The sequence below is a fragment of the Pezoporus wallicus genome, unplaced genomic scaffold (genome assembly GCF_028554395.1).
Source record: "Pezoporus wallicus isolate ANWC-B61680 ecotype Strahan unplaced genomic scaffold, APGP_CSIRO_Pwel_v1 scaffold_3294, whole genome shotgun sequence".
In the NCBI taxonomy this organism is placed as follows: Eukaryota; Metazoa; Chordata; class Aves; order Psittaciformes; family Psittacidae; genus Pezoporus; species Pezoporus wallicus.
The window spans coordinates 15835778-15855244 of NW_026635478.1; the positions used below are offsets into that span (position 1 = coordinate 15835778).

At 44.8% G+C, this 19467-nt stretch overlaps 1 protein-coding gene across 2 annotated transcripts in view; it reads right to left on the reverse strand.

The window, feature by feature from the left end:
• The window catches only part of GSG1 (germ cell associated 1), an 88523-nt gene that overhangs the window by 17001 nt on the left and 52055 nt on the right, over positions 1 to 19467 (reverse strand). Inside the window, exon 1 of one of the 2 annotated variants that reach the window (XM_057429915.1) lies at positions 18970 to 19326. The exons of the other annotated variant lie outside the window; for it this stretch is intronic. The gene's annotated coding sequence lies outside the window, so the exon portion shown is untranslated. Of the gene's footprint in view, positions 1 to 18969; positions 19327 to 19467 lie in introns of those variants that run through there. 2 annotated transcript variants of the gene reach the window in all.

Genomic DNA, 19467 nt, shown 5'->3' on the forward strand with positions numbered 1-19467 from the left:
CCAGACTGGCTAATGCACTGGAAAATGAACGGTAGGCAAGAATCTTGCAGGAACTGGACTGGGCTAGAATGTGAGAAGATGGGCCGAATAAGCTAGCAAGATTTTCCCATCTCTAATTTCTGTAAGTTATTTTTATTGTTTAAACTGGCTGTAGTTTGCATTGCTTCAAATTCTTTCACACGAGTTACAAAATCTCTGAGCCAGGCAAAAGATGGGGCTGGGGAAAGAGAGGTGGGTGTGTTTCCTGAATGACACACAAAAAACAGAAGCCTGCAGCTTCACAGAGGCTGTGAAACTAGAAAGACTGGCTGGAGACAACAGAAGGGAACACAGCTCAAAGGGGCTGCTTCTGCCAGCCTGAGCTGTGCTGAGGACACCATGGATGAGGAGTAAGGATTGGGTCAGTAGTAAAGAAGGTGGCTCTGAGAGAGCCATGATCCTAATTAAGAATGCTGCGGTCACTCATGGTCAGTCTTCAGCACTGGAAATAAGTGGGAAGGCTCAGCTCTCGCTGTCTGCATGACTCTCCCCTGCTGTTTTTTCCTGAAGGATTTTTGAGCTAGAAAAACATTTGGTTAAGGGCTTTTTTCCCACTGTTATTCCTTTTAAAGCAAGAATTTTCTGGTTTACTTTGGTTTGAAATCAGCTTTCAAAGCTCCGGATTAAAACATAGATTGCAGAGCTGGTCCTTCACTCCTTTGTTAATCCAGCACTGGACACAACAAACATCCTTAATTACTCCCCTTACTGAAGCCTCACATGCAGCTTTACCAGTGCACCACAGACCTGACTTTCAAAATCCCCAGTATTTTGCTTCATGACTGGATGCAGTCACAGGTCAGCCGCTCCCCTTTCATGAGACTCAAAACAGGTCACTGGCCTGTGCGACAGCCCTTTACCACTCATCTTAAATTTGTCTGTGTTGCAACCCTAAGGGTGTCCTAGAGGTCCACTAATGGGCACCTAAATGAGCAATCCTCAATCAGCCCTAGGAAAGTCTGTCTGTCCTACTGTACCACATGTTTTACTATTCCAGCCTTGGAACACCTCCTGGTTTGGGCTAACACAGCAGTTCAGCATAACACCTCCCTCTGCAGTAGTCATACTCTGGGTTTGGGATGATGGTGATGTCTGAAGTGCAATATTGCTAAGATTCTCCACAGAACCATTCTGGAATGTATTGGTGCTTCTTTCCACCTACAATTTATTACAGACCTTAAATATGTACTTCACAGCTTTGTTGGAGCTGATCTGCTGATCCCCTTAAAATGCATTTAATAGTTATTAAATGAAAACTAAAATCTGTAGTGATTGAACTGCCTCACCTCCTTCATAGCCATTTTTACAGCTGGCTTAACCTCTGCACTGGAGATCTGGAGACTTCTTTTAAAAATCCTAATGAGGCCCTCAAGAAGCATTGAGATTCTCTAGGATGGAAAAGCTACTGAAGTCTTTTTGTTGTTGCTGAAGAAACCTGTGGGTTTCAGATGAAATCCGGTAAGGCACAAGGTGTCCCAAACAGCACCAATTGCTGTCTTGGGGAAGTATCCTGGCGAGTGGAGGTATGGACGTCAGAGGAGCCATACCTCCAAACTGTCCTTCCTTACTGTATTTCCTAATGGGAAGATTCCTGTACCATTTACTATTTCTTCTCCACTTCTTCACTGTCAAGCTTTCACTGGGGCACAGACTCAGATACCTGGCTCACTAGAACATAAACAAAATGTACATCCAGGGAAAGCGACTTGATGCCTGCAGGATCTCAGCCAGTTTATTACATCACTGCTGGGAAAACGACCATGGCTTGAAATGCTTATGTCCACACCCAGAAAGCTTCTCTCTTTTTTTCTGAGCCCCTCCAGCCCCTCTTGGCTACTGGGTTATATGTAGGTACTGAGACTTCCCACAGAAAAGAGCAGCAGGGAGTATAGGGATTGCACTTCAATCTCCTACCCTAGAGGCAAAGAGATTTAATCAGGTGCTTTCCATAGATCTTAGGGCTCCTAGCAGGGATGATGGAGAATGAGTCTCTTTCTGATCATTAGGAGGTTCTTACAGAGGCTTTTCCTGTAGTGATCACACCCTTTAGGGATACAGGTACATGTTCTGGACACTGCAGAACCCTGTTCTGACCCCATCGTGCACAGCACTCACCTTTGGGCTCTCTCCGGCCCACACTACGGCCACGTTTCTCTGACATCTCTGTCTTTTTAGGATGACATCCAAACTGGACTGAAAGACTTCAAATGACAAGGAACTGCTGTCCTGAAACTGTCCCTCTGGCTAACCAGACTCACACTTTGGAGTGCACACCCTATTTCTAGATGGCCTTCAACTGCCAGCCACTGAGGTGACTTCTGTAATAGTAAGCTATGCAGCTGAGACTATGCACATGCCTTGTCATGCAATTTTCTGCATTGTTAAACTGTTAGCATGCTTCACAAAAGGCTTTGGCTTGTGACAGCAAGTATTCTCCTACCGACAGCAGGGCTGCGCCTGACACCACAGGTCAGGACAGCGTTCCCAACAAGTTATTTGGCCAAAGCTACCTTCTCTGGGGAAGAAGAAATTTTATTCAGAGGGATGTTGTGCCATCTGCCCTCAGGTTCAGAAAACCAGCCCTGGATCTCTTTATTTATTAGTGTAGGTGTAACGAGATTTCAACAAGACCTATTCTGCCAGCATTGTTTACTATTAGATATCTCTCTCCCAGGTGAAGTATTTGTACACTGTGACTAAGTCAGTTCTCAACTTTCTCTTATATAAACCACATTTTGAGTCCTTTCCAGTTTTCAGCATCCTTCGAAAAATATAAACAGGAAAACAGAAGACTGTACTCTGATATGATCTCACCAGCCATGCCTGTACTCCAGGTCCTTCCCAGCTTCCCTTACCCTTATAAGCCTAGCACAGGGCACAAATCCTCCTGTTCTTACCTCTGTACTTCAGTTTCAGGGCCAGGAATTCTACATGTATGGGCAACTGGACAATATACTAACCTAGTTCATAACATGAGCTGTCAGGGGACCAGGACTTTAAAGGGACCAGGACACCTCTTTGACACAGAGGTTAGGGGGACTGAAAACATGAAAATGTCCCATTTCTTATTCCCCTCATACATTTAGGAGTGATGTCTTTCCTAAACTGTTGAGGTTTTTGGCTTAAAGATTATTTACCATGATGCCCACATCCTCTGTAGTGGCACTGTGTTTGAGGATACTGACTGCAATATCCTTGGCACATCCCACATACATACAACACTTTGCTATGAGAAGGTAGCCATGGCATTTCATTGTTGGAATGAACTCAAGAATCCATCTCTGCCTGTGCAATTTGAGGTGACTTTGCTGTTGTTGCCCTCCCCACTATTATTAGTATTACATGCAACTATACCAGCAATTGAATTTTTCTGATAAATGAGTTCAGTACCATCAGGCTAAAAGTTTACCTCCATAGGAACCCCACTAGAAGGGTTCCTATGACAAGAGGATCTCTCCCTCGGATGTACTTTCTGAAGTCTAACCATTGATAAGCTTTCATGCAACACAGGTTGGGTTGGCTGTCTTTGCCTCTAACCCTGCCATCCACAAGGCGCCTGCATCACAGCCCACACACTCTTACATGCCACAGTCTTGATTATCACATCATAACATGAAAATAACTGTACTACAGATGAGAGGGTGGTTTTGTATGTTAGGCATTGCTCTTGAACACAGTTCCAAGCTCAGCTGGTCTACAGAACTGCCGCTCAGCCACTGCATGTGTCCATAAGAGCACAGCAAGGCTTGGTCTTTTCTGCTCGCAGGGATGTTGGTAACGTCAAACCAGGGAGCCACTGCAGGGTGATAGAAATTAGGTGAGCACGTAGGCAGTGTCAACCTGTCACAACACCCACTTGCATGACTTGTGGTTACACTGGGGCAAGCACTGCACTGTTGCAGAACAAATATTGCAGAGTTTCAGCCTCACCAACCCTCTGGGGTGACGCAGCTGTCACTGCCACCAGTAGCACCACCTTGCTAGGCAACCATCACAACATGGTAATGGACTGTCAATATATGCAGGAAGGTCAGAAAGCCAAATCTTAAGCAGCAATCTCCAGGACTTCTTTTGTAGAGCTCCTCATGGCTAAGTATCTGAAGAAATGGAGATTTTCTCCAGCAAGCAGTATTTGCATGGGTAATTAAAATAGAAAAAAAGGAAAATAAAAGCCTCATGCTGCTTTGCAAGCACAAGGGCAGATTGCAGCCATGAAGCTGAATTTCCCAGCCATCGTATCTGTCCCTTTTTTCTTTTCCCCAGGACAAACCCTGCACTCTCTGAATCAATGGCAAAGTTTTAGGGGTTAAATCCAGCCCCCGTGTGAAACACCATACCTGCCACACTGGGAGCTTAATGTCAGCCCTTGAAAATGACTGATAACATCTACCGGAGTGCTGCTGCTTGGAGGGACAAGACTTTGCCTTCAGCAGAGAGCAAGCTAGGTGGCATTAAGTGCCACTAGATAAAGCTGAGCAAGCAGGAGACTTATTGTGCTAACCCTTATCTCCAGAAACACCTTTGACATGCAGAATGTTTGTTCACTGTGATTACCTGGGTGGAGAGGTTACTGTTGCTCAAATTATTTACTTTTAAAACCACAGTTATTTGCCTCCACCCTGCTCAGGCTGCCCTGTGCATCCCAGCACTAACACACTTGAGTGTAACTGGGGAACACCAGGAAGGACTGTACAGAGCACTAGGAGGATGTCTCCTCAGTGATACATCTTTCGAGCCACAGAGACGTCCACAGGGACCAGCCATGAACACAAGAGACCAAAAGTGTTGCCTATTTCTGCTACTGGGCAGAGGAGTCCCAGGGGAGCAGAGGGCGCAAGTGAGGAACGACCAAGCCCAGTAGAAAGGCATCTATTCTTTCCCCTTTTCCTGCCTATGCCAGATCAGAGGCCAGGGTGGGTTTCAGTTAGGCCAATAAACACAGCTGTACAGGCCTTATGTACGGCATGGATGTGCTCCCTCCCATCCCAGCTGGTGAGAAGTACATCTAGGTCTCTCCTCCTAGCGCTCTGTGCATCTGAGAGACACTTGCACTCTTGTTCCTTGACAGCTGCCTGAAGGGAGCAAGTGGCAAAATTGAATGGAAAGGCATAGTTTTGAAAATCCTGATAACTGTGCCATCACCACTGCACTGACAAGAAACACTTCCAAGTGTGGAAGGGAGCTGGAAAATCAGCACTGGATTACTGTTTAGTAGGAGCCTGAGTTCCCTGAGGTCACTGGAAACACTTGCATTGATTTTTTATGAAGCAGGGTCACACCCATAGTCTTCTTCCCAGCCAAAGCAAGTTCATTTCCTGGCCTGCAGTGTGCTCTCCTGTGTCCAGTTCAGTTTGGGACCAGACCAGAACTGACAGGCTAGGCTTCCATTACTGGGCTTCCTTTGGGAAGCTATTCCACACACCAACAAAAGTCAGTTGCTAGCAAAGATTTCCTGATATTCAGCTGAAAATTTCCTTCCACTCAAACTCTTTCCATTACTGCAACTATTTTCTTTTAGATCTTCTCCCTTAAGCAGCGTATTCCAGTTGCTTCCATCCTTCCAAGACAAAGTTTCATCACTGTGTGTGCAAGCCCAGCTTTTTAGACCTGCCTGTCCCAGCCCTGCCCTGCCCTGCCCTGGTTCACCCCCCTGTCAAAAGGAAGCACACCACCTGCAATGCTGGCAGCAAGAGCCAGTGACAAGAAACCACAACTCCAGAACTATAGGAATAGCATCTGTGACCATGTCCTGCTGCCCACAGCCGGTGAAGAGCCTACAATCCTGACATGACAGGACTGCTTGCTTCCAGAGGCAGGTCTCACTGCTCATGGATGACATCCATGTGGTCACCAGCAGCAGAATAACTGAGGTGGGAAAGTCAGTATCACACGTATAGAAATCTTCCTCAAGGTATCCAAACTGAAGAGCACATACAAAGAAAACCGCTTTCCTTCAGGCCAACCCTTGCACTCTGAAACAGGGACTCAGATCTCTGTGATGGCCACACTAATGATCACGACTGCATTTTGGCATCACACTTACCTCTAAGGACAGTGGTGGCTTATTATATTTTTGACCAGCACCTAACACACTGGGGCCATAGCTTCTCAGTATTGCCATAGAGTAGATAACAGTAATAATCATGAGGAGTAATATAGTTTGGTTTGTTTCCTCAGTAAGAGTAATGAACATTATGCTTGCCTTTTATACCAGTGCAAATTTAATCCCAGCACTAAAAAGGTATTTCTTTATGTACACAAAGCCTTAGGGACACTTTAGTTCCAGGCACAAACAGCCATATTCCCCAAAATACATGTCTATTCCAAATCTTCTAGTGATTGTGTCATACAAAGAACAATTCTAGCTTGATACAAGAAAAAAACGTAACTTGTTCACCAGAGCTACTAATCACTTGTCCTCAGCAGTCTTCTCAGGGAAACAGTTATAACATGTGAGCCAAACTGAAGTAGCATATAGGCTGAATACAGCCCAGATAGGTGCAGACCATTATATTACGTTACGTGGAACAGCCTAGAAAGCTAAACTGATTCAGACAAGTCCCTATAAAATGTGCCATAGTTTAAGTCACTTTTGTTCAGTGGTTTATTACTGTCCTCTCAACTAAGACACAGGAGCTGAACTGGGCCTGTAGTAGTATGAAGTGAAACAGGACAGCATGAATCATACCCTGCAATAGTTAACTTTTTAAAAGGTGAATGGGTGCCTTTAATCCATCAGGGGTTGAGAACTAGAAAATTGATACAGCTCTTTTATAATATATTCTTCTGTCTCTTGAGTGCATGTACATTAACATCTATTCTCAGAATAAAGCTCACTTACTTAAACAGTAAAAAATTAACAACCAACCATTAATGGTTCCCAGCTTATACTAACGTAGAAGAACATAGCCTCTCTAGTCTGCTCAGATTTGCAGTACAAGAAGGAGCATCAGGGTGGATGTTTCCAGGCAAGCAGGCATACAATATGAGTGCAACAATACCTTAGTGTATTGCTAGAAGTTAAGGTAGTTGGACCCATTCAGGTCCCAGAGACCCAATACAATATGAAACACCCCAGACCAGTGAGTTCTTCAGGGAAAAGGATGTGTCACAGGGCACAGACGGTCACTGGCCTTCATCAGAACATAAAAGGAGACAGAATTCCATTGAAAAAGAAACAGGACAAGCCCTTTATTTTTTTTTTTTTTGTTTGTTTGGGTTTTGTTTTGGTCTTTTTTTTCCAGGTTTTTTGGTTTTTGTTTTTTTTTTTTTTTCTGTAGGGAAAAGACACACCTGCTTTCTGTGTGCCAGGCTTTAAATACCAGATCAATTATCTTTGTCCTACTAATCATGACAGGGGCATTTATGACCATGATGAGTGTGGTTGCTAGCACTGTAAAGCACTCAGCAATGCAGTCATAGATGAAAGCACATACAGGCTAAGCAAACACAGAGATAACAAGTAAGCCTCTGTTCCAAGGTATTTAAAATGGAATTACAAATTATCCACCTTGCTGGCAAGAAAGGGTCAGAGTACAACAATTTATGTGGGCAAGGAAGATGCAAGAAATCTAAAGTTTGGACAGTTTGGAAAAAATCAGTTGTGGAAGTTGGAACCTAAACAATGCTTCAGACAGCTTAATTTAACTGTTGCTGGGTATGTTTCACACCCCAGAAAAACAAAGCTCCCTTTTTGAATTGCTTTCAAAGTGGATATTTGGCAACCTCAAAACTAGGAAGCCCTAAACCCAAATAATAATTGCCTTGTGAGGAAGAAAGTTTGTAGTCTCAATGTCTGGCGCTTGCAAAAAGATGTAGGGATCACAGGCTTCTTCATGGACTCTCCTCACAAAGCTCCTTTCTGCAGAGTATTTAGACAGAAGGTTACCCGGGTTGGATTTCAAAGCAAAGAATGTCAGAAGAGATCTTGCAGCTGTGAATGGCCTCCAGATGTGGGCTTTCCTTCTCCAGGCCTGGGGGAGGGGATGAGAATGCCTTTCGTTTGTCTCATAAAATTAAATGGAAAAACATTGTCTACTGAGGACGGTGGCAGGCAGAGAAGGTGGAGTCAAACTGGGCAGAACAGAACAGGAAAGAAAAAAGCAGAACCACAGCTGAAATGGTTCAGGACACATATCATCCTAAATGCTGAAGTCTCTGAATAGATGTTGGTCACTAAATGACATGGCTCACATCAGCAATTAAAGCATTTGAAATGGAAAGGGCCAGATAAACCAAAATGCAGTTTTGTTTGCCGAAAGTATATTGTCTCCTTCCCAGAGCTGCAACATGATCTTCCTTTGTGAAACAACCCCAGAGAGGCTGTGGCCAGGACTGCTTGATGTCTGAAACTGTGCTAAGCCACAGCCAACATGTTTCTCTTACCATTAGCCCACAGTCCTGGACCTGTAGCTAGTTATCGTCTCCTCTGCAAAGATTGTCCTGGACAGTTCATACTTCCTTCCAGCTTATTAACGTAAAATTATTCTCCTCAATTGAAATTAAGCCCCAAGCAATGAATCTGTGCAAGCTGGAAAGACCAGAGACCCTGGGGACAAATTTTACTCAGTTATTTCTGCAAAACTCACTATAGTAAATACATAGAATCCAAATTTCATTGCTGATATGGAACTTGGCATTCCTTGCTTGAACAGGTGTAACTGGATCAGACAGCCAGACCGTATTTACTGCTCATCCAGCAAGAGGAGACTATGTGTCTCTTCTACCTATCTCCTAAATGTATAAGGATATCTACTGTCCTGGCAAAGCTAATAGGGGAGCCAATGCTTCTCTCATTTTAAAAAAATGACCACAATCTTTACCTGCTTTCACTCAAAAGTCCCTATTTCTGGTTTAGGACATGGCAAAACACACCAGTGCAAAGAACATTAGCAATGTCCATAAGATCTTCATCTGGAAGTTTGTGGTCTTCTCCAGCTCCTTGGTTCACTTTCCACTTCTCCTGTAATATCACACCAGGTGTCACCTATTAATTTGGGAAATGACCATAAAAAAAAAAAAAAAAGTGCTGCTAAAAATGTAAGATTACCTTTACAAGCTCAGGCTGAAGAACCAGTAGCTCTTGTCTGGCAGTCAGAAGGTATTAAGGAAAGAAATGTATGAAACAGAGGAAACATAAGTACATCCCATTACACTTGCTCACCCACCATTAGTCTGCTGTTTAAGACACTTATGGTGCACAGGTAGCACCTGTGCTGCTTCAGTCAGCAGTAATGAATTCATTCAGGAGGAATTCAGGAGGAAATATGCTGCATAGATGCACCCAGCCCATTCATGCATTGTCTTCCACATTCAGTCTGTGGCAACAAGTTCCATTATTCCTTGATGCCTACGTGGAAAAGTCCATAGCTTGTTTGTTTTAAATCTGTTGCCTAACCATTTTATCAGGTGCCATTAGTTTCTGTGATATGGGGCTGCATGAATGTTAGTTCTCTGTTGACATTCTCCATACCATTTTTTATTTCCTTTGAGCTATCTCTTTTCCATGATTAGCAATCTGTGCTTGCCCAGAAACTATCTCCTACTTCAGATCACTGTTGATGTCCTCTCTATTCTTACTAGTGTTTCTTTATGCTCTTCAAATGAGTAACCAGAAGCACTCATAACTTTCAAATTATCATCAGACCATGAAGTATACAGAAGTGTAATCATGTTCTTTGTTTCTTCTGTACTCATTCCTAACATTTCAGTTTGGCTTTTTAACCTCTACAGAGCCTTGAGAGAGTGTTTTCAGCAGGCTGTCTGCAATGAATCTGAGATCTCTTTCTCTGCTGGCAGCAGCTGACTTAGAACCATTCAGTGTATCTGTAGAGCCAGGCTGTTTTCTTCCTTGTGGAGTTCCCTTGCATTAGCTGCCACTGAATTTCATCTTCCATAGAGTGCCCAGTCACTCAGTGCCAGGAGATTTTCTGCAGTCCTTTGCAGCCAGCTCTGTATTGCCCCTCTGGAATGACTGTGGGCCATGAGTAAACTGTTAACTTGCTGCTCATGTTCCTCTCCAGATCATAGCAAGTGTGTTGAATAGCACTAGTGTTAGCACAGAGCCCTGTGAGGTCCTTCTGATGAGTTCTTTGTCGAGACTGACCGTTTGAAGTGCTCAGGTTGACGCTTGCTTTCTTACTTATGATCCCATTTGGCAGAGATCTCCACAGTCAGGGTTCTCCTTTGAGAGTGGTCCAGTACACAGGACTGCCTGGCACCAGCCTTTTACAGATGCAGTGTGCTCAGACAGGAGGTATGTGAGGACCCTCTTTGTGATAACTAGATGTAATTGCTTTTATGGCCTGGACCTTAATTAAATATAGCAAATCTGTGATAGAAGAAACTGGACACAAATGCTTGCTGGTTTCTCTGCTGTTGAGTTCCAGGAAATGTGAGGGCTGCATAGGAAAATTAATTACTGCATGGGAAAGGATGGGACTCTTCAAGTGAGTGGAGTATAGTGTGCAGATCTGTACCATCCCGCTGCAGCTCCTCCCCTCCCTTGATTTGGATCATTCGTGATATGTCCCTTTACTTTCTCAATGGGGCTGTGATGGCAGACAAAGACGCCTTGGGCAAGTTTCCACCAGCTGTGAACAAGTCTGCACACAGAAGGATCCTCCTTGAGCCATCCATCAAGAGTGGGATGGATCAGAAAACAAATCAGTGGGCCAAGTGTGGGCACAGCACATCGTCCACTCTCCTCTGTGAAAACACAGGCTCTCTGAGCCAGAATGTCACCCTGTTGTCTTCTTCTGGGTACCCCCCAGTTCCTTTATATCCAGCCCCTCCCAACTGGCATTCGGACCTGCAAAATACGTCTTCTCCTCCTGACTTTGCAGCTGTAAATAGGCTCATGATCATGTGGACCATGGTTTCAGGTGCCACACTGTCTCCAAGGTGAGAGGGGCCACCTTGGGGGAAAGCAAATAGGAAAGTATCCCAGGCATGAAAATGCTTCTGTGGTTCTTGAGACAGGAATTTCTTTCACACCCATCCCCTCCCCTCTATTCCTCCCCACTGCTCAGTGCAGCTAAAACCCAGCAGCAGCAACAGCGGGCAAGTTTAGTCATTCCACCACCTGGGTATCGATTACACATGCAGGTGGGAACCAAGGAAACAAAACCAAGATGCCAGCTTTGCCAGAGGATTCTCCTCAACTCCCAGTTTGGGCCTAGTGCCAGTCCTCACCCTGTTGCATTTCAGCATCCCAGCTCTTCCCATGACAGCCTGGCAGGTGTTTATTCAGGCAGAGGCATTTCACTTCACATGTCTTCAGCCTTCATAGAAAGGCAGAGAAATTCCAGAGCTGTTTTCCTGAGTAGCATTGAGCAACCCAACACCACTGACAGCCAGGACAGGCAGAAAACAACAGCTTCTTTGTGTCTGGGTCTTTACTTGTTTTTTGCCTTGTTTCTGCCTGCTGACATTTCCCTAGACTGCAAAAGGATTTTTAAATCACAGAGACAAGCTGCCCTTGTATTAAGACCTCAGCTTTACAAACAGCACCTGTACCCAGCAAGGCACTGGCTGAACAGCAGCCTGCCTTCAGAGACTGCTCTCTTCTGAGGAGAAGCCTCTAGCTCCACAACTCTCTCTGGGCGTTTTCGGAAGAACACAGTGCATACCCAGTAAGCCATGCTGGTGAGCAGCATTAGCTGCTGCTGGGACAGACTCAGCTGCCAGCCAGCACAGGGAGAAAGGGCAACCAGTAGTTCGTTGAGTACTGGGCAGGATCAGTTTTCAGCAAAGAAGGCTGGAGACATATATCAGTTACCAAAGACTTTGCAGCTTCCATTTTTCATCCTGCTTTCACTCTGCAATACTTTGGTATCTATGACATGCAGAAGTCTCTGTTAACTTTCAGAACTCTGTCATGTCCACTCTTTGGCCAATGGCATGGATATCACCTCAACATTGAACCATGAAGGTGACAGCACTGGACTGGAATAACCACATGGGAGGCAGCAGAAGGAACCTCCCTAAGCAGCAGTGCAGCCCACAAGTGTTCACTGCCTGATCAGAGCTCGTCTACCTGGCTGCACCACTGCTGCTGAGTCACATGGAGGCCATCCTTGGGATGCACTCTTTACCAGTCTGCCATGTCGTTTGCTTCAATTCATTCATTCATTCTCATTTTTCTCTGATTGATCATATATCTCAAAGGGCTGTCAGTGCCCAGGTACACCTATAAAATTCAATCAATTTTGTGCCATTGAGACATCTTGCTGATTTTTGTTCCACACTTCACAAGCATCACCCTTTATAAGCACACTTGAAGTCAAAAAGCCCAGGCTTTTTATTCTTTGTGCTATCTTATCCCCACAGACAGGCAATATGGTAAATGCTCCCTTTCTCCTCCCGCTTGTCTAGCCCATGTCTTCCTACATGCTCCCAGCATGGACAGGGACATGATGTCTCTGACTAGTATGAAGGCACCACAGACCAGCCAGGCAATTCCTCAGTCCCACAGCGCTGCTTGGACTACACTAGAGTAATTCCTTGCCATAGGATTTGAGGCAAATCCTCTCAACAGTGAGAACCTTCAGCTTTTGCTGTCATTGCCACTGATAGGACCACTCAGGGGTGAAATATAGTTCTGAGGTTTGTGGATGCAAAAAGGACATCAGCAGCTGAAGAGCTCTAAATTACATTGGCTGCCTTCTCACTCTCTAAGTGCGTGCTTTATCACGTTGCAAGCTCTTTTCCAGCTCTCTGTCTGCTGTCCTTGTTGTTTCCAGTTTTCCTTCTTTCACAAGTTCCAAAGGTCCCGCCCTCTGAACATCTAACTTTGAGTTTATTTTTCCCCCAGATAATAGGTTTTCATTTTTCTAGTTTGAATCTTGTGTTACTATTTTCTGCCCATATCCTGCCTCAAACACAAGGGAGCCATGAAAGTGGTGACTAGATTACAAAAGGAGAAGGAATGGAGTCATGAAAATACTTGTATTTATGAATGAATAAGGCACAGAAAGGGAACATGTGTGTATGAGGGAAAGCAAAGCATAATTTATGTTCCTTTTCAGAAGACCATGGACAGCTGACAAGAAGCAGGCAAGCAGGTAGCAAGGAAGAAGAAAGAGATTACTTCAGTGGTCAGTCTCTGTGCTTGTAGCTTTTCCCCCTCACAAATTCTCTCTTTACCACCAGTTTCCTGACACGGTAGCACTGCTTCAGCCCCTGATTCAAAATTAGAAAGACTGCTATGAAGTTGATGCGAGTTTTTCCAGTTCTGCGCTGATGCAAATAAACTCAGAGGCTGGCCCGTATTGTGACATGTGTAGATACTTCCTCAGTCAGAAGGGAACCATGCCTCTGTAGCCAAAGGAATAATTTCCCTCTTTGTCAGGGAACGAAAAAGAAAACCTAGAGAGTGACATATCCCTTCTGCCATAAAACAGCAACAGGAGGGAAAGGACTTCCAGCCTCCTAAGAGTGCTCTGCACTTGCTCAGGGACTTGGAGCAAAGAGGTACTTTTCATATTGGCTGCAACACCCATGGTGTTCAGCCCTCTCTGCCCTGCCCTGACCCTTCCAATGCCCAGCTGATCTTTCCACCTCAGCTACACTCCCCTGTTGTCCTTCTCCTCCCTTCTCACTGTGGTGCTTTTCCCCTCCCACCAACCCTCCCGGTTACGAGGACACCAGTACAGGTACCACTGTTCTCCCTAGCAGACCTTCCCTGGGCTGTTCTTCCAGCTTAGTTGAGTAAGTAATCTGCCTGCATGGTTTGTTCATACACCAGGTCCCTTTCAGTCTCCACCATTTATTTTCCTAGGCTAGCACTCTCCTTTCCTGTATACATGTAGAGCCTGTGACCCTATAACATTACTTAAATAAATGCATCCTAGGATTCAAAAAAGCAAGATGTTGCAGGAAGTGAGAAGCAAGTACAGCTGGCCTTCACACATCCTCCAAACGTTATCTCTGGCTGCACAGCGAGGTCTTACAACTTTCTGAGGACACCAACATCTTCTCTAAGTCCAGAAAATCTTGAGTAGAGCTAACACATGGAAACAGCATGTGGGAGCACCAGGTAAATAGAAAAATGTCCCATTATTAAATCTCAAACACAGCACAAATGGCACTTGCCCTTGCCTTGGCCTCTTAGTCAAGGTCCATTTCTACAGCCAATGACCCAATTGCAGTCCAGGCTGCAGGGATGGTCAGGCTGCTAATTCCCTTTGTCAGCACTGAATGAAAGGACAATAATAAGGCACGGTCAACTCATGCCATTTCTTGGTGCTTGCAGAGTTTTTTTTCTTCACTAAAGTGGTAAAACCTGCCGGTGAAGCAATTGGTAGCATATACTGCGCAATACAGCAGCCACAGAAGGCAGAGATAGAAATGAGCCAGGAGCAGGAGAAACCAATAAAGAAAACCTCCTTGGCTGGCAGAAGGGATGACATAGGCTTTCTTGTGCAGGTGGAGAATACCACCAGCCACTGCCTCTTTGATGTGGAATGGGAGAGGTGCTTGGTGAAAGTGACAGCTCAGATGGGTCTGCTAGGGCAGAGGTAACACTGGCTTGTTACAAGCAAATGTCTTCAGCTGGGCTGTTTCCAATAATAAAAAAATAAAATAAAAGGAAGAGATAGAGGTAGAGGTTAAAGTAAGGGAAAACAAGATGCAGAGTGGTTTCCCCTGCCATAAAAATAGGGACAGACCAGTGAAATCATAGAAATTATGGAAATAATGGAATGGTTTGGGTTGGAAAAGACCTTAAGATCATCCTGTTAGAACCCCCCTGCCATGAGCAGGGACATCTCATGCTAGACCATGTCACCCAAAGCTCTATCCAGCCTGGCCTTGAACACTGCCAGGGATGGAGCATTTACTACTTCTCTGTGCAACCTCTTCCAGTGCTTCATCACCCTCACAGTAAAGAACTTCCTTATATCTAACCTGAACTTCCCTTTTTTCAGTTTGACCACCTCATTTCAGATGGCTCTCATCTCACCACACCTTTTGCTCCACAACATAGAAGAAAGTTATGATTTCATAGGTTTCATGTTTTCCAGGTTCAGGTATCTATTCCCAGCCCCAGTCAGTTCATGCTGCCTCTTCCAGGTGTTCAGAACCTCAGCCTGAGGACCACATTAAGCCCATGCAACAGTGTCTGGGATGGCAAGGCTTAACTGGCCCTCTGAGAACTAGTCCAAACCCCTTGGCCAGTTGCAAATGGGTTGCCATTTATCCAGTCTGGCAGAATCTCCAAAACTGCTGCAGAGACCACAATGTGAATGTCTGTACTCTACAGCAGCACGAGATGTCAGAGGAATCATAACCCATCTTCATCTCCCTCTCCAACATAAGATTGAAGTATATGGTCCTTTTCATACGGCAGGACAAAACTAAATTCTAATCACTTTGCAAATTATGGTAGGAATGGTTTCCTTTTTTTTATTCCTATTAAGAAACAAGGCAAGTTTGGGGGGCTTCCCAGATGTGGTAAGTGGGATGTGGGGAATGCATTCTGGCATAGACCCCATTCATAGTGCTCAAGTCCTGGAGGAAACAATTGCAAGTCTTGCCTGTGAAAACTTTTGACAAACCATTCCTACACAAATACTACAAACCCAGGGCATTTTCAACTCTGTACCTGTCACCCAACTTAGAAGACCAGTCAGTCTGGCAGTTTTTTGGAAAAATCAGATGTAGATGTTTCTGTTGGTTTTGTTCTTCGTACACTTTACCAAAGTATTTGGGTCAGACAAAACCAAACCAAAAAAAAAACCTCCACCAGCAAAAGAGAAGACTGTGAATGGGAAGAGTTATATCTGTTCAGTGCTGACTGCACAATCTTCCCCTTTCTTGCACCACTGAGCTTGTAACATCAGCTTCCCTAAGTACTGGAAATCTAGCAATCCTTGGAGGGACAGGAACATGACAGGACACATTAAAGAAATGACAAAAACCATAGGTGTGACTTCCAATATCTGCTTCCTCAGAACTGAATGAAGTTATAAAGAAAGCACCGCCCTTTCCTCTCAGGTGGATGGATGCTCCCATTTGAAACCCTTCAGGTTCACGAGTGACAAATACAGTTTATCATATGGCTCTGAGACCTATCATATGGCTCTGCAAATTACCGTATCACAACAATAGGTGTGATATGAACACACAAACATATCAGTGGCACCGCTACAGAGAAGTATGAAACTTGCTGGTTTCTATTTTTTTAACCCACATGTTAGCTCAGGCTCAACCCCACCTTCTCCATGTCATGACAAGCAAAGAAATAGCAAGCGCCATGAAACCTAACACTTCCACTTTTTCTTCAACCAGCCAGAAGGATGTTGCACAGAGTAAATAGCACATTATAGAGAGGAAAGGGTTTAAGTATTGTCAGGTGGAAAGACATGCTATTTAGACTGAGGGGGTTAACGTGCAACGTGTGTTTGCAGACAGCTATCCAGAAAAGCAAGTCCCAACAGCATATGTTGAATTCATGCTGAATTTGTACTTGAAAGTATCCCAGAGAGCACGGGAACTCAGCTGCAGACCTCTCCCAAGCGTAGATTCTGGCATCTAAAGAAACTGGAGAGAGACCATGGCCTATTTCCCCTACCCTTCCTCCCCCACGCCGCCCCCTCTAGAAACAGAATGTTCTGGATGCTTCAAGCCAAGCTTGTCCATACCTCCTCCACCCCTAAATCCACACCCCATCTCCCATTCCCTGTGGTCCATTCCTCCTTTGATCTGGGCTTGCAAAAGCTCGATGTTTGTCTTATCTAATGTCACTGTGAATGCTTATCTTGTTACACCAAGGGCTACTGTGCACACGCAGTAGTGATGTCTGCAAATGTGTGGGGCATGACAAAACAAGCAGACATACAGCAGACACGAGCTTCAGCAAAGGCATGGCACACATGGGACAGCTTCACCCCTATTATTGAACATGGAAATGCAAGTCCAGATTTCCACATCTTAAATTCTCATGGCTTCGACCTGCCCACCTTGTATTAGTTGGCTGTTGGCATTCAGAAAAGCCTGTGAAATGCATGATGCCTAGGTGAGGGGACACTGTTGACTATGGTCTGAGGACCTTAGGCACACTATGGTGTGAGTGCCTTAGTATGTCAAACTGGCAGCATGCTTTATTCTTCTGATCCCATGATGAGACTTTTCATATGGTGAGTTTCCTATTGCAACCTGCCTTGTGAAAACCACACACCCTAAAGGAAGAAGTTGCTGGAGGCACGCAGAAAGACCAGATGGGTGGATAGAGCTGGCTCTCTGTCACACACACAAAGGTTTAGTGAGCTAACTTCATCCACAAAAAGCTACAGAAAACATGATGAATCTTATCAACATGAAATGTTCTCCTACCTTTACCTATCACTTCTACTCTGTCTTCTCGTCCAGATGCAAGGTGGAAATATCCTAAAGAGCTAGTAATCTGCTCAGTGGAAGCTGAGCTCTCCTGTGGCCTCACCATATCCTGACATTAGGGGGTTACCCTGACATTACGGATTAACTTTACTTGCTTAAACGAGCATCTTGCCCACATGCAGCATTGCTCCCAAACAGGAGCAGATATCCACACATTTGTTCCCTTGACACTCACTGTTACCCCCTCTCCTACCTGGCTTGACAGGTATGACAGCAGGGATGAAGCCAATTGCTGGCAGGGTACCAGTGCTCCTCCAGGGCCATAGTCACAGCCTATGTGGCCTGTTTGGTTGCTTTTCTTTACTCTGATGTCTGGGCACCAACATTTCCAGATGGAGAGTTAGGAAGCAATGCTCCTGTGGGCAAGCTGACACTGCAGAATCCCACTGCCTCCATGTGATGCATCTGATGTTGGCCATTGCCTGTCAGTCTCCTAGGCTAGAGAGCAATTTATACAGAATGTGTTTGCTCTCTCTGGACAAATAATGTTTTGCCATTCATGGATCACTTTATACCCAACTTCTTAGGGTGCTCCCCTGTAGTTGCCCCATGTGAGTGTGTTTTAGATGCAGGTGGTTTTGGCTACTGGATCTCAGATAAGGAATTCTCTGAGCGTTCAGGCAGCTGCTCTCTGGCAGGTGGGCAGTCACCTCTGAACAGATCTGGGGCAGAGGATGCTTCACCACAGCTGAACTCTGGTCCACAGATTCTGCTTTGGGACCACATACTGCAGTATTTTGTGTACACTTAAGCATCCCTCACTCCAATAAACTCTGCTGGGAGACCAGGGAAGGGCAAATGGACAGTGCAGCTCAATGTAAATGCCAGTCCTTCTGCAGGGTAAGCAAATACATTTTAATATCCCTGGATATAACATTAATGCAAGTCATCAAGAAGCACTTGTTTAGAATAATACCTATTCTAACCCACAGGTATTAAATATACTTAGGGTTATTCTGTCCTGGGGAAGAAAAATCTGTATTTTCCATCAGTGGCAAAATTCTCATGGGATTGTCTGGGCACAGTGTCTTTCCCCATCAGTATCATCTTTGCTGCTGTTTCATCCACACTTCTGTTTTTATGCAGGTTGCTGTAGTCTAGAAATTAGACCAGACGCATATCAATAACACCAGAGGGAAAGAATAATCTGAAAAATAGCAAGGACTTTTAATCTGTGTAGACTTCAAAGAGCATCAGCTTTGTCTTTCAAATAAAGGCAACCCAGTGTCCTCCTCATGTAAGTGGGAAAGGCGTTGTTTCCCAGGTTTTTTATCAGTATCTGCTTATCTCTTTCTGGGCCTCTGCAAAGGCAGGCTTGATTCCTTGCAGTATCAGATCACCAACTCTATCACAATATGCATCACATTTTAACCCAAATGCTTTCTGACACACTTCTTCCCCCTTCACCTACGTCTCAAGCACATCCCCACTGAATATTGCCCATAGCATCCACAAGACAACTACACCAGCCAATTCTCTGCAAATTTCAAGGATCTATTTTTAGAGGTCTTTAAGATGACAAGAAACGCTGACCTCAGAAAACTGTGAAACACAAACTCCTTATTTCATCTTCCTTGCCTGCTCTCTCTCCATGGAAGCAAACCACCACCATCTGGCCAACTTGCTCCGGAGTCACCACCAAAACAACGCTAAATCTTCAGCATCTCTGCTCCTTGGTATATTCCCAAAAGTTTTGTCCATGACAACCCCACATGTCCAATTTCCGTTCCCCAGTGCTGCCAGCTTTGGTGACTTCTCTCTGTGCAGCACGGGGAGGGGATACTGTGACTCACCCGGCCTCATGATGGATGACCCCTGCCAACCGGCTGTTTGTTTGAGTGACTGCATTGTTGAAGTCCCGTTGCCACATTTGTAACTATACTTTTTTCTTTTTTTCTTCTTTTTTTTTTTTTAATGACAACCCGAAGTTCAGTTTTATAAACAGATGCTGTTGTGGGCCTCTATTACTCAGCTGGATCAGCGTCAATCGTTTTTCCAGCCTGCGGTCTCTCTACTGCACACTGAGTCAGA